We start from the raw sequence: 24,788 nt of genomic DNA, 5'->3' as shown, positions 1-24,788 counted from the left end.
GCGAGAAACATCTGGACTTATGGTCACGAAGTAGATGAAATTAAGGAATTCTACGTAGGCAGCAAATTAACCAATGGACAGAGCAAGGACATCCAAAGCAGACTAGCACTGGCGAGAAGGGTATTCCTGGCCAAGAGAAGTCTGCTAGTATCAAAAAGGCCATAATATGAGGAAAAAATTTGAGAATTTATGTTTGGAGCACGGCACTGCGTGGTAGTGAAACATACTGTGCGATAATCTGAACAGTAGACAATCTAAGCACTTGGTGCGACAGACAAATGTTGCAAATTAGGTGGACTGGTAAGGAATGAGGAGCTTCTACGAAAACAAGGAGAAGTGAAACAATGAAAGCACATCTGTTAAGACATCAGACCAGACTATTTTATAATTTGTTTATTCGTGATGAAAGTGCACATATGATGTCCGCGCGCTTTCTGTTCCGTGTTGCTGAGTTCTCGTTATGAACAAATCGGTTGAGGGTAGCAAGTCACGTCTTTATGTCTTATGCTTTCTAAGTGAACTGAATTGGTTTATCTTTAACTCAGCAATTTAAGCTGTGCTATTAGGTCCCATTCTAACTGCAACCTCTGAAATCGCAATGTGTTAATGGAAAAGTATTTATGACGACCAGGACTAAATGCATTACATCGTAACTAACCATATCCGTATTTCGAAAAAACGGTAAGTAGCCATTTTCATTGGCTGCCATACACTATCACCAGACTGACTACGACCATACGACCACAACGAACTGCCGACAGCAGAACTCACCGGATGAGGACATACGAAACTGCAGTTTAACATTATTCATTGTAATCTCTTTACATGACAAGATTTAGGACTTACACGCGAATCAGTGCTAAATTGGATTACGTGCAACCATGACGTGGCAGCTTCAGCTATCTTTAACGAGGAAACGTTCTGTTAAAAGAACGCACTGCCCGTAAAGGCAGTCTACAGGTAAGCAAGGAACCTTTGTACCTTAACACTATTTTAAAGCATACTTCCATAAACTATGACGAGTGTGCTCACGCTTATACCATCAGCAATAAAGTTGGATTAACTGATGTAGCTGAAACAGAAGTGTAACGCTGCCCACCTGAAAATATGCCAATAACGCTGATATTACCACTAGCCAGTTTCTTTTACAGGTTTTGTCAAACATATTTGATGTAGTTTAACAGCGAACTTAAATGTCAACTTCTGTCAGATTTTTTTGATCAAATCCAGCTCTTCAATTTAGATTTGATGAAAGAAAGTGATCTGTTTACTACAAAGAGAAATTAACCCGTCTTCTTACGGATATAGCATTTCTGAGGGAGCGTTCTGATTCCTGATATGAGCCACTTTCCTGAACACACATTAAAATGTACTCTCGTCCATTCACAACCAATTTTCATACGACTTACAGCTCGCGTTACAAATCGTTTAAATACTTTTACTATGGAGCCGTGAAAACGGAGATTCACGGAAGCAAGTTTGCTTTTTTCTGCTCTTCCTAATGTAAGAAGTGCAATAGCGCACGCAACTGACGAGCATAGTACCGAGTCTTCGTCGGTTATTCTGAAGGAACTATGACGAAATATTTGACGTCAGTATAATACCCCTTTTGCGGCACGTCCAAGACCTTTGGCAAAGAAATTTGATTCTGTAATATCAACTTAAGTGTGCGCTTCTTGTGGACAGTGTCAGTATAGTGCGATTCTACGACCGTACCTCACTCCGCCAAACCATATGAGCGCCAGGCGCAGTTAGCTGATCTGCATCGTTCTCAAGTGGAGGCTGCTAACCACACTCCCGTTTCAGTACGCGTATGGAATGTGTAAACACGGCTGACAGGAGTGTAACTTTCCTCTTAAAAGAAACTACTGTATTAACGCACTTCAGCGAGTTGTCAATGGCATAATAGAACTGAAGCGCGATCGAGGCGAATAAGTACATTTATAACGTCGAATCTTACTGATTCTAGGGGTTGCCAGATGACTACACGCTAATTAGCAGCACTGTATCAAGCTGCATTGATAAACATTTTCCCCCTGCACGATTTTATTTTTAGACGGGTAGTGAAAAAGGGTGAGATACCACTTCACCTAATTTTTAAGTGAGATTATGGTAACATTTCTTAATGCGTATTTAACCTATGGAGAGCAACATTCTACGCGAAATATGAATGTTTACGTATGCCACAATACCATTAGTCTTATTGGAAATATGTGGAACTTTGCCTTCGTTCGTGCGTACGGCAGCGGTTACATATGCAAATTAGATATTTGCCTACACTTGCAAGTGGCGATTACAAATGATAGGAATACGCACTTAAACAACCGAAATGTGCAGCTCGTGTGAAATGACTGCGGTTTGTCAACAGGCGAGGAGGAAAATTTAATTTCCTTAAATCTGTGTCAGCTGTCTGTGCTCTGTACACTGGTGAAAGCTTAACAACGGCATTACTTTCCTTTACAGTAGAATGTACACTGCACGCAATGGGACTTCGCTTTTCCGAAAACTACGTACCTGAGGATTTTGCGTGCCAAGGCTTCTGGGAGCCGCAGAAAATAGTCGTCGGGGAGAGGTCTGGCATTCTCCGCCGCTGCCGCCGCCGCCCCCGCCGCTGCCGCCTCTGGTACCTCCGCCGCCACGGTTGGCACTGTGTCCGGGCACCGAACTCCCGTCCCGGTGATGTCTGACAATTCAATTTCCACCGTGTCTAGAGACGCAAACGGCTCCTCACCCAGAAACTCCAACCATGCGTTAGCATCATCCGTAAAGTCAGTGGACCAGAGACTTCGCCAGCACTCCCTCATATAGTCAAAGCAGGATAACAAGCAACCCATAGTCGTGCAGTCGTGCGCAATTCCCTGCCCTCTCTTCGCGAACTGCGAATGGGTCACGTCAGTTATCAGCGGTGGCGACGGCCGAATAGACACTAACCCGTGCAGCAAGTTCTTCCGCAGTTCAGCGGGTGTGACGTCAGCTACGTTCTCAAAGAAAGTAACAACAGACGGACCAGTCCCCGTGACGCGGTCAAATGTCGATGTCGTAACATGCAGAGCTGACAGTGCATTACTAGCTGTTTGTTCTGGCGTGCTATTTCCCGCAAATCTACGACTGCATTCTATAAATTTTGTTGGTATTTGCAAGCAAGATGCAAAGCCACAGTAACTGTCATCTGTTGTACAGTAACTGTACTGTCCACCCCCGGTAGCTGAATGGCGCCAGCACGGTAGCTCAGCGTGGTCGGTCAGAGAGCTGGTTGGCCTCTGTAATAAAAAAACTGAATGGAAGGACGAACATACGAACCTGACTGGCTGTCATGTGACGTCCGCAACGACCAAACACAACTATCAAAAACGAACAAAATTAAAAAAAAGAAAATTAATGGTCAGCGCGACAGACTGTCAATCCTAAGGGCCCGGGTTCGTTTCTCGGCTGGGTCGCAGATTTTCTCCGCTCAGGGACTGGGTGTTGTGTTGTCCTAATCATCATCAATTCATCCCCATCGACGAGCAAGTCGCCGAAGTGGCGTCAAATCGAAAGTTTTGTACCATCATTTCTCTTTCGTTGTCACAACCGGAGGTTACTGACTTCTGATTACTTTGTAGTTATCCGGCATCTGCTGTAGCCTGTCAATTCAGCAACACCTAGATTGAATGTTTCTATCGCTGAATAGAGGAGATGACTCGGCTCTTACTTGCCACTCGTTACAAACTGAAATTAAATGTGAGTTTCTCATCTAGCGCAAAATCTGACTTGCGGCGCAACAACGTGATTTTGGAGATACAGCAACACATCCCATGAACAAAAATCAAAGTTATCTGACCTGTATAATTAGATAAAAGGAACAACTTACATTCAGGTAATTCGACAAAGACCACAAATTACACCGATAATCTCAAATGCAGGAAAGACGGAAGGGAAATGTGTGCTATTCAACATCGAGTGCTGGAGGTGGCTGATAAATGGAGACTAGCTACCAGAAAACTTCATGGTACTACTGTCACACCACTGGTAGCCCAAATACTCGGCTTGAAAGAGATGGTTTCGCACAATAACCAATGATAAACGAAGGTTTAAGGCGACTTCCCGAGATATGCAGGATCTTTCGGAACCAATTCCTACCTGGCACACATACCGAGCGAGGTGGCGCAGTGGTTGTCATACTGGACTCGCACACGGGAGGACGACGGTTCAAACCTGCGTCCGGCCATGCTGATTAAGGTGTTCTATGATTTCCCTAAATTGCTTCAGGCAAATACCGGGATGGTTCCTTTGAAAGGGCACGACCGACTTCCTCTCCGTTTCTTCCCTAATCCGATGGGGGCGATGACCTCGCTGTGTGGTCCCTTCCCCCAAATCAGCCAACCAACCTACCTGGCCCAAATTATCATATACGGCATCATTTTGATTACATTGTGTATTGGCACTTCTGAAAGGGTTTCACTCGCATTATTTCATGTCATTACCCCTATTATTCCTTTCATTTCAGGGAATTTAATTAACATTTCAGTGCATCTCCCGCCATGCACCTCTAGGCCCCACATGTTCGACTAGGGGAGCAATAATGGGAAACACAAATGCGCACAAATTGGCCCGATACTGTGCTGTTACTAACTTCCTTTGACTGTTTTAGTCTGCACGTTTTTCTGTTGTTTACATAACATTAATATGCATGCTGTTCTTCAGTGTGTTTCTGACAAGAAATAAATTAACAATCGTTTGCTATTCTGTTTATGCTCACACAAATTGGAATTTGACAGATCAGAATTACCACTACAACCGCAAGTTTGAAATAAAAGCCGCTGCTTCTCCAGATGCAGTAAGTAGTACATGATGTGCTCACATCTTTTGCCAATAATCTGAGATTGTAATTAGTTCTAGTGTCTGACATGAACAGTTGTGCTCCAGTCATTCCTTCACGAGGCACGTCCCACATTGCTTTCGTGCCTGAGGATGATATTCAGTTTTTTATAACATGTGGCGTTCTGCTTATCAGAATGTATTCATTCCCCTCCTATATACCACTAAACATACCAGTTTCCTTTAGTCTAGTATTTCGACTGATTTGATGCTGTCGTCCATCTTTCCCTATCTTGTGATAACCAGTTCATCACTAACTACTCCATGCGGCATATGCCTTAAACTGTTTTGCATATTCTAACCTCTGACTGTCAACATAATGTCTTCACCAGTTGTTGTTCCTACCAGCACTAAATTAATTAATGCTGGATGCCGTACTACATATTCCACTAATCTCTCCCTTATACTGCTAAGAGTCTTCAATATTGTAGTGAATTAGATGTTCCTTCCAGTAGCAAAATTTTCTACGTCGAATACTTAATGATTCTGAGCTTATCACATCATATAAAACTGAAATTAAATCCATATTACACCGATAACGAAACAGTAAGGAATTTCAAGTTGTCCCGTGTTAACGAGAAGGAATTTCGTCTATAAATATGTTTCTAACTACCCATATTTGCCTAATCCGCGTCCTCTAGGTAGAAAGACTCATTATATTCGTGGGAAGAGAAAGTAAGAAAATAGTGCGACATAGCATACTTGAGAGAGAATATATAAGTGTTATGTACAGTACTTTATTGGTCCACTGTCTCCAAAAGACAGATTTCTGTAAATTCGCTTGTACTCATATGTTGAGAGTCAGAAAGATATTGCTGAGCTTTACCACGTAATCCAGTGCCTTGAATACAGTGGAATGAACCAGACAAAAACAACTTCCAGAAATGGTTCAGCGATATTACGTGATTCAGCATAAACGACATCCATATTACTGTGTAGGTTACTCATGAGATTATTACAAATCAAATTACAATTATAACACACATCATACGACTACTACAATGTATTACTTCTAGAATACATTTCAAGGGTTTTGCCCCCTCATCTTCGAAGGATTAGTCTAGTCTCATTACTGAGCCGTAGATGATAATGATTTTAGGATTCGACACTTAACAAGCTGACCTGAAAATCAACATCACCAGCAATTAGCAATTCATATTGGACCTTAAGTTAAACGCGTTCATCTCGTGAAACTAGACCTGAGAGAAACAAATATTTGTAGTGAAAATATGCTGTGTGGTTTGTCAATAGGCATATTGCTCTGTCTATAATGAATCCACTGTCTCTAGAGATTCAGTAAAAGCACTTGTCTTCCGTTTCTTTTTAACTGCTATTCTTTAAATTCAAGTGATATTTCTACCTTTTTGAGTAAAAATAACGTTGTGCAAGTTGTTATCACTAATGGCGTCACGGTGCACTATTATGTCAATGTAACAGAACAACTTTCCCAGGTTTCTCAACCATGGACTAGTCAGTGCGATTCTATTCTATCACCAACGCGTTACACACACTGCTTCTTTTCCCAAGGGACATTGCTTGGCTTGAATTTTACTCAAAATTCAGATATGAGTCCCGAAGACGTGCATCGCCTTCGGCAAAATATTAACACACTGGTATAGCAAATATGAATGTATCACATGTTGATCGTCCCTACCGTTAGTCTGATGCTGAGGGAACTGTAGGGGAAGTTAGAGTTCAGAATAAGAACAATGGGCAAAAACCTTCGTACTATAAAACTCACTTTATGCTCTAAATTGAAAAAGATTCAAACATCCAAAGTATTCCATGAAAAATCTCTTGGCGTGTAATTTCGGTAAGTCACTAAGAAAGACTCAGTTACTGAGGGGTACCTGAAACTCAAACACAGAAACGCTACTGGTAAAGAAGCATAGAGCATCTCTTAGAGACAGTCGAAAAGAAAAACATATATTATTAAAAAGCGAACGAAAACGAGAAATTTATTACTCATTAGTATGAACTAGACAGCAATTAAGGGACTTCTCCATCAGAGAGTGAACAGGATAGAAAAATGAACTGTGGAAAGGCAGAAAAATAATTACAAGCTTTTAAGATGAGGTGAAACAAGATCATTTGAAAACACGGGATAAAAAACGAACAACTTCATCTTCCTTCTAGTAAACTGACTTTTCATTTGGCGCTATTTTAACATGTATTTACGTAGGATGACAATGTGTTCGTAAAGTCAGATTCATTTAATCCAGCGTCAGATTAAGGAGTTATAACGGGTGTATCAGAAATGTTTTTACAAAATTTAGGGGTGTATTCCTCACACCAAAACAAGGAGAAAACTTTGTCTGTATACGCACGTATACGAGAAACCTTAGTTTCTTAACTGTATGTTAACATTCCTGTGAAAATGTGCGTACCTAGAGGCTAGTTGCGGGAAGAGCACTTTGTGCGACAGACTCTGAGGATGCAAAATGTAATGCATTTCTATGAGTACTGCTGTAACCCTTCGAAGCCTGTGTGATCTTTCGACATTTTTATGAATACTAAGAAAAATAAATCGGTCTGATAACAATGAGTGTTATATTACTGTCTGCAAGGAAGAGGAACTGTAGCATTGCAAGAAATCCAAAAAAACTGGAAGGAAAACAATGTAATTAATTTTTTGGTTTATTTCTCATTACTTTTGTTCCATTATCTAGAATATAAATATGGACCGTATGCTATTATTCAAGGTTTTTTTTAAATACGTTGTTAGAGAAGCTTCGACACTTTATTAATAGTTTCTAATTTACCTCTTAAAAACATCCACCACCCAATATTACAAAAGGAAAATGTAATAATAATGAAAAGCAAAAGGGGGAGAGATGAACACAAAAATGAGAAAGGAATAAAATTATAAGGAGATAATTTTCTCAAACATTAAAAATATGTTGAGGAGGTGGCAGCTTACGTCTTTAACTATGTCCTCTTTCAGCTGATCTTGGTGACGAGGACGCTGTTTTCCGTACAGCGGACTGTTCCTGGGGGTTTCTGGAAAGCACGAATTGAGGCAAGACCTTGGGCTGTGTGAGTGTGTTGTCATACAGCTATTCCTCCATTTTTGTTGCAAGTTACTGTTAACTCTCTTCCTTATACGACTGGTATCGTGCCTATAGAAAAGATCAGTGTTACAGGTGTATACATTGGTCCTTAGGCTGCGCAGGGATCACTGTTCATTACTGTGTGGTTGTTTAGCATTTTCGTAGTAAGGTACCGTCGATTTCAAATATTTGTAATAATTTCGTCTAGTTGAGCAATAGTACACAGTGAACCACCGGAGTTATGTTACTGTACTTTTCGCCAGATGATGTAAGCGCTTGCAAGTAATGGATACCTTAGGTGTATTTGGTGCTCTCTATGTGGTGTTGTTGTAATTACCGATCTGGTTCATTTTGAAATACGTGAGCTATGAGCCTTTTCTATTCTTGTTAATGTGGTTGCCATAACTCCGTTTTTGAGTACAAGCCCTAAAGCTACTTTGGAAAGTTATTTGGAAACATTCTCTAATCCTGTTGTAATTTTGAATTGCAACTAAATTCCTTACATCTTGTTATATTGCTGATTTCTTGTTGCTGTGTTATTTGGCGTAGATTTTGGGCAGAATTATTTAGGGTAAACTTTCATATTCGTGTTCTCGCTGCTATATTAAAGTTTGTATTTGGTGTTCTTGCCGTGTGTATTCAATTAATTTTCGGATTTGGTATGTGTTTTTAAATTGCACTCATTCTTTGGGTAGCCCCAGTGCAATTTTACTACGTTATTTGCTTTTGATATTGTGGTTACAACCTTGGGCCTGTTACCTGGTTTTAGATTTTAATTAACTGTAATTGTTCTTGCATCTTGTGTTGATTGAGAGGGCATTAGTATAGGATTACTGAATACTTGTTGTTATTCAGCCAGTTTTTGGTTTTTAACCCATTGCTCTTATACGTTTCTAAGATTGGACCTCATATAATATCTCTGCTACGATGTTAAACAGAAGTTTGAAAATTAGAATCACTCGCCACTAAATCCAGCACTGCCATTTCCTATTACGTCACAGTACTCTACATTCAGTTTCTTTTTTGTACTAAATTCAGGTGCACCACGGACCCAAAAACAAGTCGACATGTTGTAATTCGGTCAAGTCAATAACACAATAAGAAACGTATGATATCAGCGGATATCAACGTCTACAATTGGATATAAATAATTTCATATATACTCAAGTTCATAAAAAATTAGGTGCTTCAGTTTTAAATAAACTTGTTACAATTATTTGGATTAATGTTGAAACATTCTGTTTAAATTTCCATAAATTCATTTTTATTATTATTTCAAAGATAAACTAGTGATTATTACCAATAAAGATGGAAATTCCTTGATTTTATATTCTGCTCTTCTTCATTGCGGACAGTCTTGGTGGGAGAGTAGCTGTAAATGGACAGTTTTGGTGGGAGTGTTATGTGAAATGGACAATCTTGGCGGAAGAGCTATTGTAACTAGAGATAACGCTTTTTGTAATACTGATGTAGGCAGAATATCTTTTGTTAATAGTTCATTGTGTATTAGTGAATATAGTTATTTCATTGAATAATGATTGGAAACCACCTGAATAGCACAGCCCTTTCACAAGTTAATGTTCCTTCTTACCAGAAATAGGATCCAAGACCGGCACCATATTCCAGAGAAGACAACAAGTCCTCCATTAAAATAACAAGATAAGTATATTTTGTAATTCTGGATGTGGCTGAGGGATTCCGTACTCCTAACTTATTTAATCTTTGTCATTTACGCATACGGATTATTGAACTTTGAAGACCCCATTACACTTGGGTGCATCGTCCTGGATAATTACAGTGTATGAAGAAAAATTAACCGCACTTATTTTTCGTATAAATTAAATGTGAAAGGAAATTAAAATATTCGACGTTTACAAAAACCATCGAAATGAACACAAAACAGAAGGACTGGAGACCAAAAGCGGACGTAACGGACACACGGCAACGGAAGAACATATATCGTGCTTACTTATTTAACTATCTCGTTGGAGAAAGAACAATGAGGGAAAAGTCATTGTTTGCGACAGTAGTTTTTTACGTGGAAGTAATTTTACTAACGAAAATTACTATTCAAAGTTTCAAAATAGCGCTTAAGAAAGAGAAAAGTGGCTCAGTTCAGGACTTTTTGAGGAAGACGATTGAGGGTGGCGACTTCAGAATAAGACTTTGGAAGATTCTGTAGATTCAGAAAATTGCTGTTTTGGCTAAAAACATTGACGCTTTAGTCAAGCAAATTACTGGAACAAACAATCAAACTGCAGAAACAAACAATCGAATTTCTGTAATATACAGTCCAATTTCTGAAAGTTAGGACAGGTTTGACACCTATTTGAAAAGTTTAATTTCCAAAAGCTAAGACGCTCTAGGAAAATAAGTTCCTCTAACAAACATTCAGCTTTTCGAAATCTTAAATGGCGTGAAAAATGAATTCGGAAAAAAATTCTGAAAGCTTTAACGACGTAAAAAATGTGTGAAATAATGAACTTCCGATTTGTAAAGAAGCACTGAGTTGCTAGATAACTGCGTCCTGAGATTTACTGAGAGATCACTTTACAGCTGTAAATTGTAAACTAGATTCAGAGTTCAGATTGTTAATCAAAAAGTAATTGAAGTGAAAAGTAGAACTGACACTGTAGATAATGTAAAACTTCTGATGTCATTAGTACAAAGGAATATGTAATTAACTTATGGGATCATATTGTAGATGCAGTAGATGATGTTGACGAGGACACACATGGTTCTCTTCCTTTGAAACACGATTTTGTATCTGTGTGAGGTAAGAATAAAATACTTCAGTTATTAGAAGCAAATCAATTTCCAAAATTAGCAGCAGAAAGTCATATGAAATCTAAGTTTTCAAAAAAAGAATTGTTTGGAAACAATAATAAAAATTTCGTGAAACACTGAAATGTGGGTGGTGGGCGAAGTAAGTAGTGAATATCCCATGAGAAAAAAGAATAAAATAAAATAAAAAGAACACCAACCACGAAGGAATTATCTGAATGGTACGAAAACCGGTAGATGTGACATACATGTACAGACAAATAAGTAATTACGAATTTAAAAAAAAAAGAAATGGGATGGTTTATTCAGGAGAGAGAGATTCACTATAATGCGTTCGTCCACCCCTGGCTCTTAGGCAAGCCGACATTTGGCTTGGCACTGATTGTTAGAGATGTTGGTGTCCTCCTGAAGGATATAGTACCAAATTCTGCCCTATTAGCGCCTTAGATCGTCAAAATCTCGAGCTAGTTGGAGGACCCTTCCTGTAATGCTCTAAGCTTCCTCGGATGGAGAGAGATCATGCGACCTTGCTGCCCAAGGTGGGGTTTGTCAAGCGCGAAAACAAGCAGTAGAAATTATAGGTTTGTGCGGGCGGACGTTATCTTGCTGAAGTGTAACCCCATGGATGCCTTACCATGAGGGACAACAAAACGGGGCCTAGAATGCTGTCGACGTACCACTGTACTGTAAGGGTGCCGCGGATGACAACCAAAGGGGTCCTGCTATGAAAAGAAGTGACAACTCAGACCATTACTCCTGGTTGTCTGGCCGTATGGCAGGTGAAAATCAGGTTGGTATCCCATCACCGTCTGGGCCGTCTCCAAACATGTCTTCGCTGGCCATCGGAGCTCAGTTCGAAGTGGGACTCGTAACTGAAGACAACTCCATTACAGCCAATGTGATTCCAGGACGAAGACGTATATGGAGACGTCCTGAGCAGTGGTGGGATACCAACCTCACTGTCGCCCGTCATACTGCCATGCAACCAGGAGTGAAGGTTTGGGTTGCCATTTCTTTTCATCGCAAGAGTCCTTTGGTGGTCATGCACGGCACCCTTACAGCACAGCGCTACGTTGACGTTTTTCTATGATCCATTTTGTTACCGTTCGTGGCAATCCATCTTGGGCTTACATTTCAGCCAAGTAATGCCTGCCCACACACGGCGAGAGTTCCACTGCTTGTCTTCGTGCTTGGCCAGCAAGGTCACCGGATCTCTCCCACACCGAGAAGGTTTTGACCATTATTAGCAGGGCCCTCCAAGTAGTTCGGGATTTCGACAGTCTAACGCGCCAGTTGGAGATAACCTGGGAAGATATCCCTCAGGAGGACACTGAACAGCTCTGTCAATCAGTGTCAAGCAGAGTAATTGCATCCATAAGGGCCAGAGGTGGACTAATGTGTTATTGACTTCACCTATTTGTAAACATCGTAAATTATTTTTTATTTAATCGTGCCCAAGCTATAGACAACCCACATATTACATATACACACAAATACAAATACAATACACATATGTATAAATAAAACAAACCCAAAATGGGGAGTCACATTACAATATAAAGACAAACATAGTACATATATCATACCACGTCCCGCCAAAATTCAGCGCATTTAACTGCCACTGCCGTAGCGTTTGCCAGATCTTCTTTCCTGCATACTTCCCCCATGTTGCTGCATTCCAGGAGGAGGTCCATTGTTTGGGTCTGTCCGCACTGGCAGGTGTCCGTCCCGTCTCGGTATCCCCATTTACACATGTTTACGTTGCATCTGCCCACCCCAGTTCGTAGGCGGTTGAGGGTTCTCCATAATGGCCATTTTAGTTCATTTCCAGAGGCCAATCGCTCGTTGGGTGAGATTAGAGGTGCCTGGCCTCCCGTGGGCAGTGTTGCTTGCCATTTTGACAATCTGGCCTTTTGTTTTGAGGTTTAGAGCGGTTGAACTGAGGTGATGAAACTCCGTCTTGATTTTAGACGTGTGTGTGGAGGATTTTGTCCGAAGAGAGGATGGCGCTGGTCGCGCAGCGGCTTGAGGCGCTCTGCTTCGCTTGCTATAGCTCGTCTGATGGTGGGTGGAGCTATGCCACTAAGCAAATAAAGTTGGCTAACCGGTGTGGGTCTCAGGCATCCCGTGATTACGCGACAGGCATCGTTCAGCAGAGGATCCACTCGTTTCGCATGCGCTGATCTTTCTCAAACTGGGGCAGCGTATTCAGCAACCGAGTAGCAGAGTGCAACTGCCGACGTACGTAAAGTATGTGGGTCGGCACCCCATTTTGTGGAGGTGAGCTTACTCGGGAGGTTGTTTCTTGTTGATAGTTTGCCCCTGACCTTGTCTACATCTACATCTACATCTACATTGATACTCCGCAAGCCACCCAACGGTGTGTGGCGGAGGGCACTTTACGTGCCACTGTCATTACCTCCCTTTCCTGTTCCAGTCGCGTATGGTTCGCGGGAAGAACGACTGTCTGAAAACCTCCGTGCGCGCTCTAATCCCTCTAATTTTACATTCGTGATCTCCTCGGGAGGTATAAGTAGGGGAAGCAATATATTCGATACCTCATCCAGAAACGCACCCTCTCGAAACCTGGCGAGCAAGCTACACCGCGATGCAGAGCGCCTCTCTTGCAGAGTCTGCCACTTGAGTTTATTAAACATCTCCGTAATGCTATCACGGTTACCAAATAACCCTGTGACGAAACGCGCCGCTCTTCTTTGGATCTTCTCTATCTCCTCCGTCAGACCGATCTGGTACGGATCCCACACTGATGAGCAATACTCAAGTATAGGTCGAACGAGTGTTTTGTAAGCCACCTCCTTTGTTGATGGACTACATTTTCTAAGCACTCTCCCAATGAATGTCAACCTGGTACCCGCCTTACCAACAATTAATTTTATATGATCATTCCACTTCAAATCGTTCCGCACGCATACTCCCAGATATTTTACAGAAGTAACTGCTACCAGTGTTTGTTCCACTATCATATAATCATACAATAAAGGATCCTTCTTTCTATGTATTCGCAATACATTACATTTGTCTATGTTAAGGGTCAGTTGCCACTCCCTGCACCAAGTGCCTATCCGCTGCAGATCTTCCTGCATTTCGCTACAATTTTCTAATGCTGCAACTTCTCGGTATACTACAGCATCATCCGCGAAAAGCCGCATGGAACTTCCGACACTATCTACTAAGTCATTTATATATATTGTGAAAAGCAATGGTCCCATAACACTCCCCTGTGGCACGCCAAAGGTTACTTTAACGTCTGTAGACGTCTCTCCATTGATAACAACATGCTGTGTTCTGTTTGCTAAAAACTCTTCAATCCAGCCACACAGCTGGTCTGATATTCCGTAGGCTCTTAATTTGTTTATCAGGCGACAGTGCGGAACTGTATCGAACGCCTTCCGGAAGTCAAGAAAAATAGCATCTACCTGGGAGCCTGTATCTAATATTTTCTGGGTCTCATGAACAAATAAGGCGAGTTGGGTCTCACACGATCGCTGTTTCCGGAATCCATGTTGATTCCTACATAGTAGATTCTGGGTTTCCAGAAATGACATGATACGCGAGCAAAAAGCATGTTCTAAAATTCTACAAGAGATCGACGTAAGAGATATAGGTCTATAGTTTTGCGCATCTGCTCGACGACCCTTCTTGAAGACTGGGACTATCTGTGCGCTTTTCCAACCATTTGGAACCCTCCGTTCCTCTAGAGACTTGCGGTACACGGCTGTTAGAAGGGGGGCAAGTTCTTTCGCGTACTCTGTGTAGAATTGAATTGGTATCCCGTCAGGTCCAGTGGACTTTCCTCTATAGAGTGATTCCAGTTGCTTTTCTATTCCTTGGACACTTATTTCGATGTCAGCCATTTTTTCGTTTGTGCGAGGATTTAGAGAAGGAACTGCAGTGCGGTCTTCCTCTGTGAAACAGCTTTGGAAAAAGGTGTTTAGTATTTCAGCTTTACGCGTGTCATCCTCTGTTTCAATGCCATCATCATCCCGTAGTGTCTGGATATGCTGTTTCGAGCCACTTACTGATTTAACGTAAGACCAAAACTTCCTAGGATTTTCTGTCAAGTCGGTACATAGAATTTCACTTTCGAATTCAATGAACGCTTCACTCATAGCCCTCCTTACGCTAACTTTGACATCGTTTAGCTTCTGTTTGTCTGAGAGGTTTTGGCTGCGTTTAAACTTGGAGTGGAGCTCTCTTTGCTTTCGCAGTAGTTTCCTAACTTTGTTGTTGTGTGCGATCAAGGGTGACGCCTAAATAACAAAGAGTGCTGCTGAACGCGATCCGTTGGTTGTTCCACGTGATGTTTAGGGTATGTCTGGCGTCTCGGACGACCCAAAAAATTTCAGACCGGTAACATTACTTTGCTGCTTGTACAAGGTGTTCGAGCGCATGCTGCTGAATCGACTTGTGCCTAATATTGATCATCAGATAATTCCGGAACAGGCGGGGTTTAGACCTGGGAAAACTTGCACTGGACAGGTCTTGAATCTTACCCAGTTCATAGAGCATGGGTACGAGAACCGTGTAATTACTGGAGCCGTACTTGTCGACCTCTCATCCGCATTGGACACTGTAAATGACAAACTGCTGCTCACTAAAATATACGCTGTGACTAATGATTTCGGGCTGATACAAATTATATCAACTCTTCCCAGCAACAGACGGTTCATCGTAAACCTAGGAGGGAAGCGAAGCCGATGGCGTATCCAGAAAAATGGACTACCCCAAGGCAGTGTCCTCGCACCCACTCTTTTCAACATATATGTGAATGATCAACCAGTTGCACCAGGGACTAGGAGCTTTGCTTACGCGGACGATCTTGCAATAGCCGTGCAGGGTCGGAACTTTAACGACATAGAAATTAGCCTTACGAATGCCCTCAACTGTCTAATGCCACACTACGAAGCCAACTGCCTACGCCCGAACGCAGCAAAAACATTATCCTGCCTATTCCATCTTCGAACATCGTAAACGCTGACACAGCAAATTATGTTCATTCGTTTGTAATAATTTACACTGTTGAAAAAACAGCTGATCAGAACTTTGAAGGAGATGGCTGCTAATCTATGTGTATGTAAAGTTATGCTTGTCCTCATTAAGCGATTGTATAAACTGTGTGTGATGGTTAGATTAGTTGAGGGACTGTCTGGAAAAAATAATGATGGAGATGTTTGAGTTTGACATTGAGATGAAAAATGTACCATAGGATGTACTCATTAAACCTCTCAAGAAACCACCAGACAGGTTGTGTTTGTCTTAGGAAAAACAACAGTGAGGAACATGAACTTCTTTTATAGAGAATTGAAAACACTTCTTATTGATATTTTAGGGAACGAATTTTGGCTTCATTGCGTTATACTAAGACGGAATCTATGCTATACTATAAATGCTTAATCATTATCTGATTTTAGTATTGTCGTTTCTGTTGCAGTATGTCTACCTGACTATTGTAATTTCAATGTCGTCTGTCTTGTACTATGAACTTTTGACACGCCTGAGAAGTTTGTGGTTTGTTAGGAAATATGTTACGCTGATACGCTTTGCAACATAATATTTGGATTAAGGAACATTACTGAACTTAAACCATATATTAGTAAAGTTTAACAAATTGTTAATTATATAAACTGAGGCTGCAGATATTGTTGTTGATCAAAAGGAAAACATTTCACTGTGAATAATTTTTATGCCCTAGTTATAGTTGGTATCTCGTTTAAGAAAAATGCATTTGATTACTCATATAAAACGTTAATTGTTTCTTCCATATTGATAAACTGTGCATCGCGTATTTCTGAATGGCATTTAGTGTTTTAAGTCATAGCTACAGTGATGAACATTGACGCTATTGACAGTATTTTAGAATATTTGATAAAAAATCAGTAAATGAATATCTTAAAATAACTTAGGTAATGCAACTGGGTGACGTCTTCGAAAACCGCTGATATTTCGACAGGAGCACACCCTGCCACTTTCAAGGCAAAACTGCAGCAACTAAGCTCTGTGCAAGCGAATTTAAAATTCGACTTCCACAGAAACTCCGTAAAGATAAGATGATAACACACAAACACACACACACACACACACACACACACACACACACACACAGTAAACACTAGCGCCATCACGAAACAAAGATGACCGACGTCATCGACAGTGAAATTAATAATCAACAGGTGAGGTGACGTAAACACTGTGCCTCTGTTTTTTGACAAGTGAGAGAGCAGGATTCTATGAGGATTTTTTTTTCAAATTTACTTGACTTGAAAACAGTCAAGCTACAGGCGCAAAATAGAATGGACATCATTAATAATCTGACCGTAAAAATTGAATAAAACAAAGCCGATCGTTATTATACTAACACCTCAACATCTTAAAGTTGGAAATACGTAGCTTGCAATCTTGAACACAGCGCTCAATAGCACTGTGACATAACTGATCAATACGATGTACACAGCACTCACAGCACTCAATAGTACTATGACCAAGGAACAACAGTTTGCTTGGACGACACATATATAGCGGAGTTTACCGTATGACTGACCAGCACGACTTTGCCAATTCTCGCAACTCGCCACCGGGGGGCACACCAAACAAATACACAAGAGCAAGACACTAACGGGCGCACAGGTCAGGCTTAAACGCTATCATGAAAGTCTTTTCGGGATTGTTACCCGATCCTAAAATCAACTCGATTCGGTATTTCGGCGATACAACTGTTCGCCATCTTTGGGAGAACGTTGCTGATGCTGTTGAGTCCCGCTGAGAACCCAACATTATTCTGTAAGCATTTCGGAAGCGATGCCGAACGGTCCTAGCGAACCGAAACGCTATCGTCAGTTCTCCTCACACCAATAGGCACGCTGTTCTTCACAGTACCGAAAAGTGTGGTTAGAGCACATAATACTGTTCAAATTTCGCTGACCATGTGCCTCCATGAATGCATGATAACGATAGCTTATATACTGTGTTCTGGAAACTGTCATAAATGTCACATTATGTCATTTTATTCTCATTCACATCGACGTCTCGTTTTGGATTTTACGTTTCGGAATATGAGCTAGGAATGGAGTGTAGTACCACATTGTACAAATTCATGTATAGAAACACCCGAAAAATTCGTGATTTTTCCGTCGTTCCTTAGTTGCTTCAAAATTCATGGAGGTATGTTCCATCTATGCAATTCATTGAAGGCAGTTTGTTTATTGCCATACGCGTTTCGCTTCTTTTATTCATGAAGATGCTTCACAAAAAACAAGTGAAACCCATATGGCAACAAACGAACTGCCTTCAATTAGTTGCATAGATGGAGCACATCTCCACGAACCCGAAAAATTGTCTAAGAGTGTGTCAAAGAATAAGAACATGCATAGAATGTGGTTGTAACTCGCTCCTAGAGATCCAAATGATGAAGCAGCCTACTTCCGTATATGATACACCAACGACTTGGTTTATAAAAACAAAATTTAAAAAACGCCTTTTCGAGAGCCTGTGGGGTATGCAGCTATAGAAGTTCGTTGTAATATATAAAATGCATCTGGTGAATTAAAATGTTTCATACATGATGATATAGTCTAAAAATATTGTGGCGGGAATCTTTAATCTCTGTCTACCGTTGTTAAGGACAAAAGCTGAAGTACACAAATCAAGAAAAGTTTTGCATCACCTCGTTGCCGAGAGTTCCGAGACATGTACAGTAAATTGGAATAGAGATCAACACAAACATCATTTCCGCCCTTTTTATTGCTCATGAAAACCACACATCGCATGTTGTACCACCATACAGTGAGACCTTCAGAGGTGGTGGTCCAGATTGCTGTACACACTGGTACCTCTAAGACCCAGTAGCACGTCCTCTTGCTTTTTATATTCGTCCTGGCATACTATCCACAAGTTCATCAAGGCACTGTTGGGCCACATAGCCCCACTCCTGAACGGCGATTCAGCGTAGATATCGCAAAGTGGTTGGTTGGTCACGTCGTCCATAAACAGCCCTTTTCAATCTACACTCCTGGAAATTGAAATAAGAACACCGTGAATTCATTGTCCCAGGAAGGGGAAACTTTATGGACACATTCCTGGGGTCAGATACATCACATGATCACACTGACAGAACCACAGGCACATAGACACAGGCAACAGAGCATGCACAATGTCGGCACTAGTACAGTGTATATCCACCTTTAGCAGCAATGCAGGCTGCTATTCTCCCATGGAGACGATCGTAGGGATGCTGGATGTAGTCCTGTGGAACGGCTTGCCATGCCATTTCCACCTGGCGCCTCAGTTGGACCAGCGTTCGTGCTGGACGTGCAGACCGCGTGAGACGACGCTTCATCCAGTCCCAAACATGCTCAATGGGGGACAGATCCGGAGATCTTGCTGGCCAGGGTAGTTGACTTAGACCTTCTAGAGCACGTTGGGTGGCACGGGATACATGCGGACGTGCATTGTCCTGTTGGAACAGCAAGTTCCCTTGCCGGTCTAGGAATGGTAGAACTATGGGTTTGATGACGGTTTGGATGTACCGTGCACTATTCAGTGTCCCCTCGACGATCACCAGTGGTGTACGGCCAGTGTAGGAGATCGCTCCCCACACCATGATGCCGGGTGTTGGCCCTGTGTGCCTCGGTCGTATGCAGTCCTGATTGTGGCGCTCACCTGCACGGCGCCAAACACGCATACGACCGTCATTGGCACCAAGGCAGAAGCGACTCTCATCGCTGAAGACGACACGTCTCCATTCGTCCCTCCATTCACGCCTATCGCGACACCACTGGAGGCGTGCTGCACGATGTTGGGGCGTGAGCGGAAGACGGCCTAACGGTGTGCGGGACCGTAGCCCAGCTTCATGGAGACGGTTGCGAATGGTCCTCGCCGATACCCCAGGAGCAACAGTGTCCCTAATTTGCTGGGAAGTGGCGGTGCGGTCCCCTACGGCACTGCGTAGGATCCTACGGTCTTGGCGTGCATCCGTGTGTCGCTGCGGTCCGGTCCCAGGTCGACGGGCACATGCACCTTCCGCCGACCACTGGCGACAACATCGATGTACTGTGGAGACCTCACGCCCCACGTGTTGAGCAATTCGGCGGTACGTCCACCCGGCCTCCCGCATGCCCACTATACGCCCTCGCTCAAAGTCCGTCAACTACACATACGGTTCACGTCCACGCTGTCGCGGCATGCTACCAGTGTTAAAGACTGCGATGGAGCTCCGTATGCCACGGCAAACTGGCTGACACTGACGGCGGTGGTGCACAAATGCTGCGCAGCTAGCGCCATTCGACGGCCAACACCGCGGTTCCTGGTGTGTCCGCTGTGCCGTGCGTGTGATCATTGCTTGTACAGCCCTCTCGCAGTGTCCGGAGCAAGTATGGTGGGTCTGACACACCGGTGTCAATGTGTTCTTTTTTCCATTTCCAGGAGTGTATCCCAGGCATGTTCGATAAGGTTCATGTCTGGAGAACATACTGGCCACTCTAGTCGACTGATGTCGTTATCCTGAAGGAAGTCATTCACAAGATGTGCACGAATGCCTCGCCAATATGCTGCCCATATGGTTGCACTATCGGTCGGAGGATGGCATTCACGTATCGTACAGCCGTTACGGCGCCTTCCATGACTGCCATCGGCTTACGTCGGCCCCACATAATGCCACCCCAAAACAGCAGTGAACCTCCACCTTATGCGCTGGCTGGACAGTGTGTCTAAGGCGTTCAGACTGACCGGATTGCCTCCAAACACGTCTCCGACGATTGTCTGGTTGAAGGCATATGCGACACTCATCGGTGAAGAGAACTTGATGCCAATCCTGAACGGTCCGTTCGGCACGTTGTTGGACCCATCTGTACCGCGCTGCGTGGTGTCGTGGATGCAAAGATGTATCTTGACATGGACGTCGGGAGTGAAGTTACGCATCATGCAGCCCACTGCGCACAGTTTGAGTCGTAACACGACGTCCTGTGGTTGCACGAAAACATTATACAACATGGTGGCGTTGCTGCCAGGGTTCCTCTGAGCCATGATCTGTAGGTAGCGGTCATCCACTGCAGTAGTAGCCCTTCGGCGGCCTGAGCGAGGCATGTCATCGACAGTTCCTGTCTCTCTGTATCTTCTTCATGTCCGAACAAAATCGCTTTGGTTCACTCAGAGACGCCTGGACACTTCCGTTGTTGAGAGCCCTTCCTGGCACAAATTAACAAAGCGGACGCTATCGAAACGCGGAACCGTCTAGGCATGATTGAACTACAGGCGACACGAGCCGTGTACCTCCTTCCTGGTGGAATGGCTGGAACTGATCGGCTGTCAGATCCCCCTCCGTCTAGCAGGCGCTGCTCATGCATGGTTGTTTACATCTTTGGGCGGTTTTAGTGACATCTCTGAACAGTCAAAAGTACTGTATCTGTGATACAATATCCACAGTCAACGTCTATCTGCAGGAGTTCTGGTAACCGGGGTGATGCAAAACTTTTTTTCATGTGTGTATAAAGATGATTGCTGCTAGTTTCATTCACAGTAATTTAAGTTGTTCTCTTAGATTCCTGCCTGACCACACACTCGGAAATCGCTAAGTGTTCAAAAAAATGGTGATTTATTTGTGACAAGAAAAAGTATAAAGGTCATTGTCAGTTGTTTCATGCACAGCAATTTCGTCTTTCATTTCTTAAACATATGGAAGTCACGAAATCTTTGATGCTCATTACTGAGAAAGCGCGCTCTTAGGTGTAAATAGCCGGCAGCGGTGGCCGAGCGGTTCTAGGCGCTTCAGTCTGGAACCGCCCTGCTGCTACGATCGCAGGTTCTAATCCTGCCTCAGGCATGGATGAGAGTGAAGTCCTTACGTTAGTTAGGTTTAAGTAGTTGTACGTCTGGGGGACTGATGACCTCAGATGTTAAGTCCCATAGTGCTTAGAGCCATTTGAACCATTTGAAAGTGTAAATAACAACAAACATATCAGAAAAATGCTTAACTTTGACGATTAACTCTCAGAATGCGTTACAAACACGAAGAGGAACAAAAAAACATTTCGGTAAGCAGCTGTAAGCTGACCTATGACCTATCATACAGGAATTCGCTGCTTACCCACTGCGCTACCACAACTCCGGCTTTTATCGCTTTATCCCACGTAGTTCCAGTCGAGAGAGACGCAAGCTGATTTCGTTGCCGAATGATGCGGGCGTAAGCAGAAAATGCATGAAATTTTGGAAGGTTTCCTCTATTGGGCTTCACAAAATTCCTCTACATCGTTACTTAAAATTTTTAAACTCGTTTTGGTAGTTAATAAGAAAACCATTTGCAGAATAAAGTACGCAAAGTCACTATAATTTCAGGTAACACTCATGTTATATACGTAAACAGACCTGACCTTTTGAAATTTAATTATTTTTTAAACTCTTAAATACGTAAAAATAACAGATATTTTGTGATAATATTGACCAAAACTGTTTCTTCATGTTATAATCATTCACAGTAACAGCAATACAAACCATATTTCTTTCAAAGGAAAATGGTCTATTATGAACTCATTTTCCATCTGAACGCATCCTGGTGATTCTTCAGCAACACAATCACTAAATCTGTAGCTAGAACCACTCAATATGTTTAAAATAACGAATTCTAAGTGCAAATAAATCACATCGAACTGAACAAGAGGGCCATACCGAAATCCAAAACCTCTCGGTATAGTTGTCGAAAAATCGGCAGGAGGACCGATCGGTAACAGGTCTCAAAAGCTTACAGAATAGCAACTTCGGATAAAGAACCGAAAATGACGTCACTACCGATAACCTACTGCACCCATCTGTATAAATGATACAGAATAGGACCCTTGGCCACCGATATCCATCACCGAAAGGTCGTTGTGGATCGCCTGCAACTTAAACAATTGTCATTCTGTCCAGTTCCACATGCAAACAGAATGGCGACACGACTGCCTGATTTGAGCCTCCAGGCTCGCTTTTTATTTCTTTTCCCTACGCCTCTGACGCCGTTCCTCTGGAGGGGACAGATGGTGTGCTTCTTCATAATTACGTCAGCTTTCCACAGCACGCTTTAGCCCCTACACACAGGTCATTAGGCGCTGTTGTACAAATATCTGCAGCTTGTTGGTTCTTCACAGCACATCGCTGCTATGCGATATTTATATGACCCAAAATACCCACCTGTACTTATTCCTGGAGCAGGACTCACAATAAAGCTAGTCTTATTACCGAATTTAGAAAGTGATTCAGCAAAGGAACGTGGTATTAATCCGATATTTGCAACTGACTCTTCTCGCTGCCAAATATTTCCCAAGCTAACAAACAGTATTTGTAGCGCTTTCTGTATCAACACCACGTAGACAGTGTAACAGAGGCTATGGATATATCCTTGGGGTTATAGGCAAGGGAGGATGATGGTTGATTGAGCATGATCACATATAGTAGATGGTGTGCTATATGAGGAATCACTTAAAAAATGACTCTAGACTGAAATCGTAAGAGTCCTATGGCCAATACATTGGCTTTGCAGATCTACAGTGTTATGCTAACTGTGCGCAATTTGGAATAAAGTCTATCCATTCAACCACATACTTGCATTGGACCCTATGGATAAGTCTTTTAATGATTACAGCCACTGGTGAATCATATTCGTTGCACTCTCTTATCTCGAAACGAATCACCTTTTTCGAACCCAGCTGCTAATGACCCCATACAGCAAAACTGCAGTGTGGTTTCTCTAGACAGTCCTTTTGCATCTGACAACTCTTCCTCAGTCTCTGTCCTGCTCTCCTCGCAGCTTTGCCCATGTCGGAGACGGAGATGTTGCTGCTTGTCATTTATCAAGCATTTAACCATTTTTTCCCGTTGTTCTCTCCAGTTCTATCAGTTGTGTGGTATAACCTGCGATCAACTTTTGCGTGTTCTGTGTGTGACTTAGAGCGCTATTTACCTGCAGTCTTTAACAGCAAACGTCTCCACACCACTATTATCAGACCACTTCCAACGCATGTTCATCGATGGAAAATCTACTTCAGCACCCTCCTCTAGGCGAACGAAGGTGCATGCGAAGTACTCTGTTTCTCTGTCACATCTCGGACATAAAAGGAGTCTTCATAAATCGAAGCGACTGTTACAATACTTTTCATGTTCATCTCATCCAAAATGCGTGGATGTGTATCATTTGAAAAAGGGCAAGTCTTGGGATTTTTTAGTTGTTGTTGTTGTGGTCTTCAGTCCTGAGACTGGTTTTATACAGCTCACCATGGTACTCTATCCTGTGCAAGCTTCTTAATCTCCCAGTACTTACTGCAATCTACATCCTTCTGAATCTGCTTAGTGTATTCATCTCTTGGTCTCCCTCTACGATTTTTACCCTCCACACTGCCCTCCAATGCTAAATTTGTGATCCCTTGATGTCTCAGAACATGTCCTACCAACTGGTCCCTTCTTCTTGTCAAGTTGTGCCACAAACTCCTGTTCTCCCCAATTCCATTCAATACCTCCTCATTAGTTATGTGATCTATCCATCTAATTTTCAGCATTCTTCTGTAGCACCAGATTTCGAAAGCTTCTATTCTCTTCTTGTCCAAACTATTTATCGTCCATGTTTCACTTCCATACATGGCTTCACTCCATACAAATACTTTCAGAAACGACTTCCTGACACCTAAATCTATACTCGATGTTAACAAATTTCTCTTCTTCAGACACGCTTTTCTTGCCATTGCCAGTCTACATTTCATATCCTCTCTACTTCGACCATCATCAGTTATTTTGCTCCCTAAATAGCAAAACTCCTTTACCACTTTAAGTGTCTCATTTCCTAATCTAATTCCCTCAGCATCACCCGACTTAATTCGATTACATTCCATTATCCTCGTATTGCTTTTGTTGATGTTTATCTTATATCCTCCTTTCAAGACACTGTCCATTCCATTCAAGTGCTCTTCCAAGTCCTTTGCTGTCTCTGACAGAATTACAATGTCATCGGCGAACCTCAAAGTTTTTATTTCTTCTCCATGGATTTTAATACCTACTCCGAATTTTTCTTTTGTTTCCTTTACTGCTTGCTCAATATACAGATTGAATAACATCGGGGAG

Source organism: Schistocerca piceifrons, chromosome 1, assembly GCF_021461385.2.
Source record: "Schistocerca piceifrons isolate TAMUIC-IGC-003096 chromosome 1, iqSchPice1.1, whole genome shotgun sequence".
In the NCBI taxonomy this organism is placed as follows: domain Eukaryota; kingdom Metazoa; phylum Arthropoda; class Insecta; order Orthoptera; family Acrididae; genus Schistocerca; species Schistocerca piceifrons.
Note: the sequence above shows the minus strand (reverse complement) of the source record.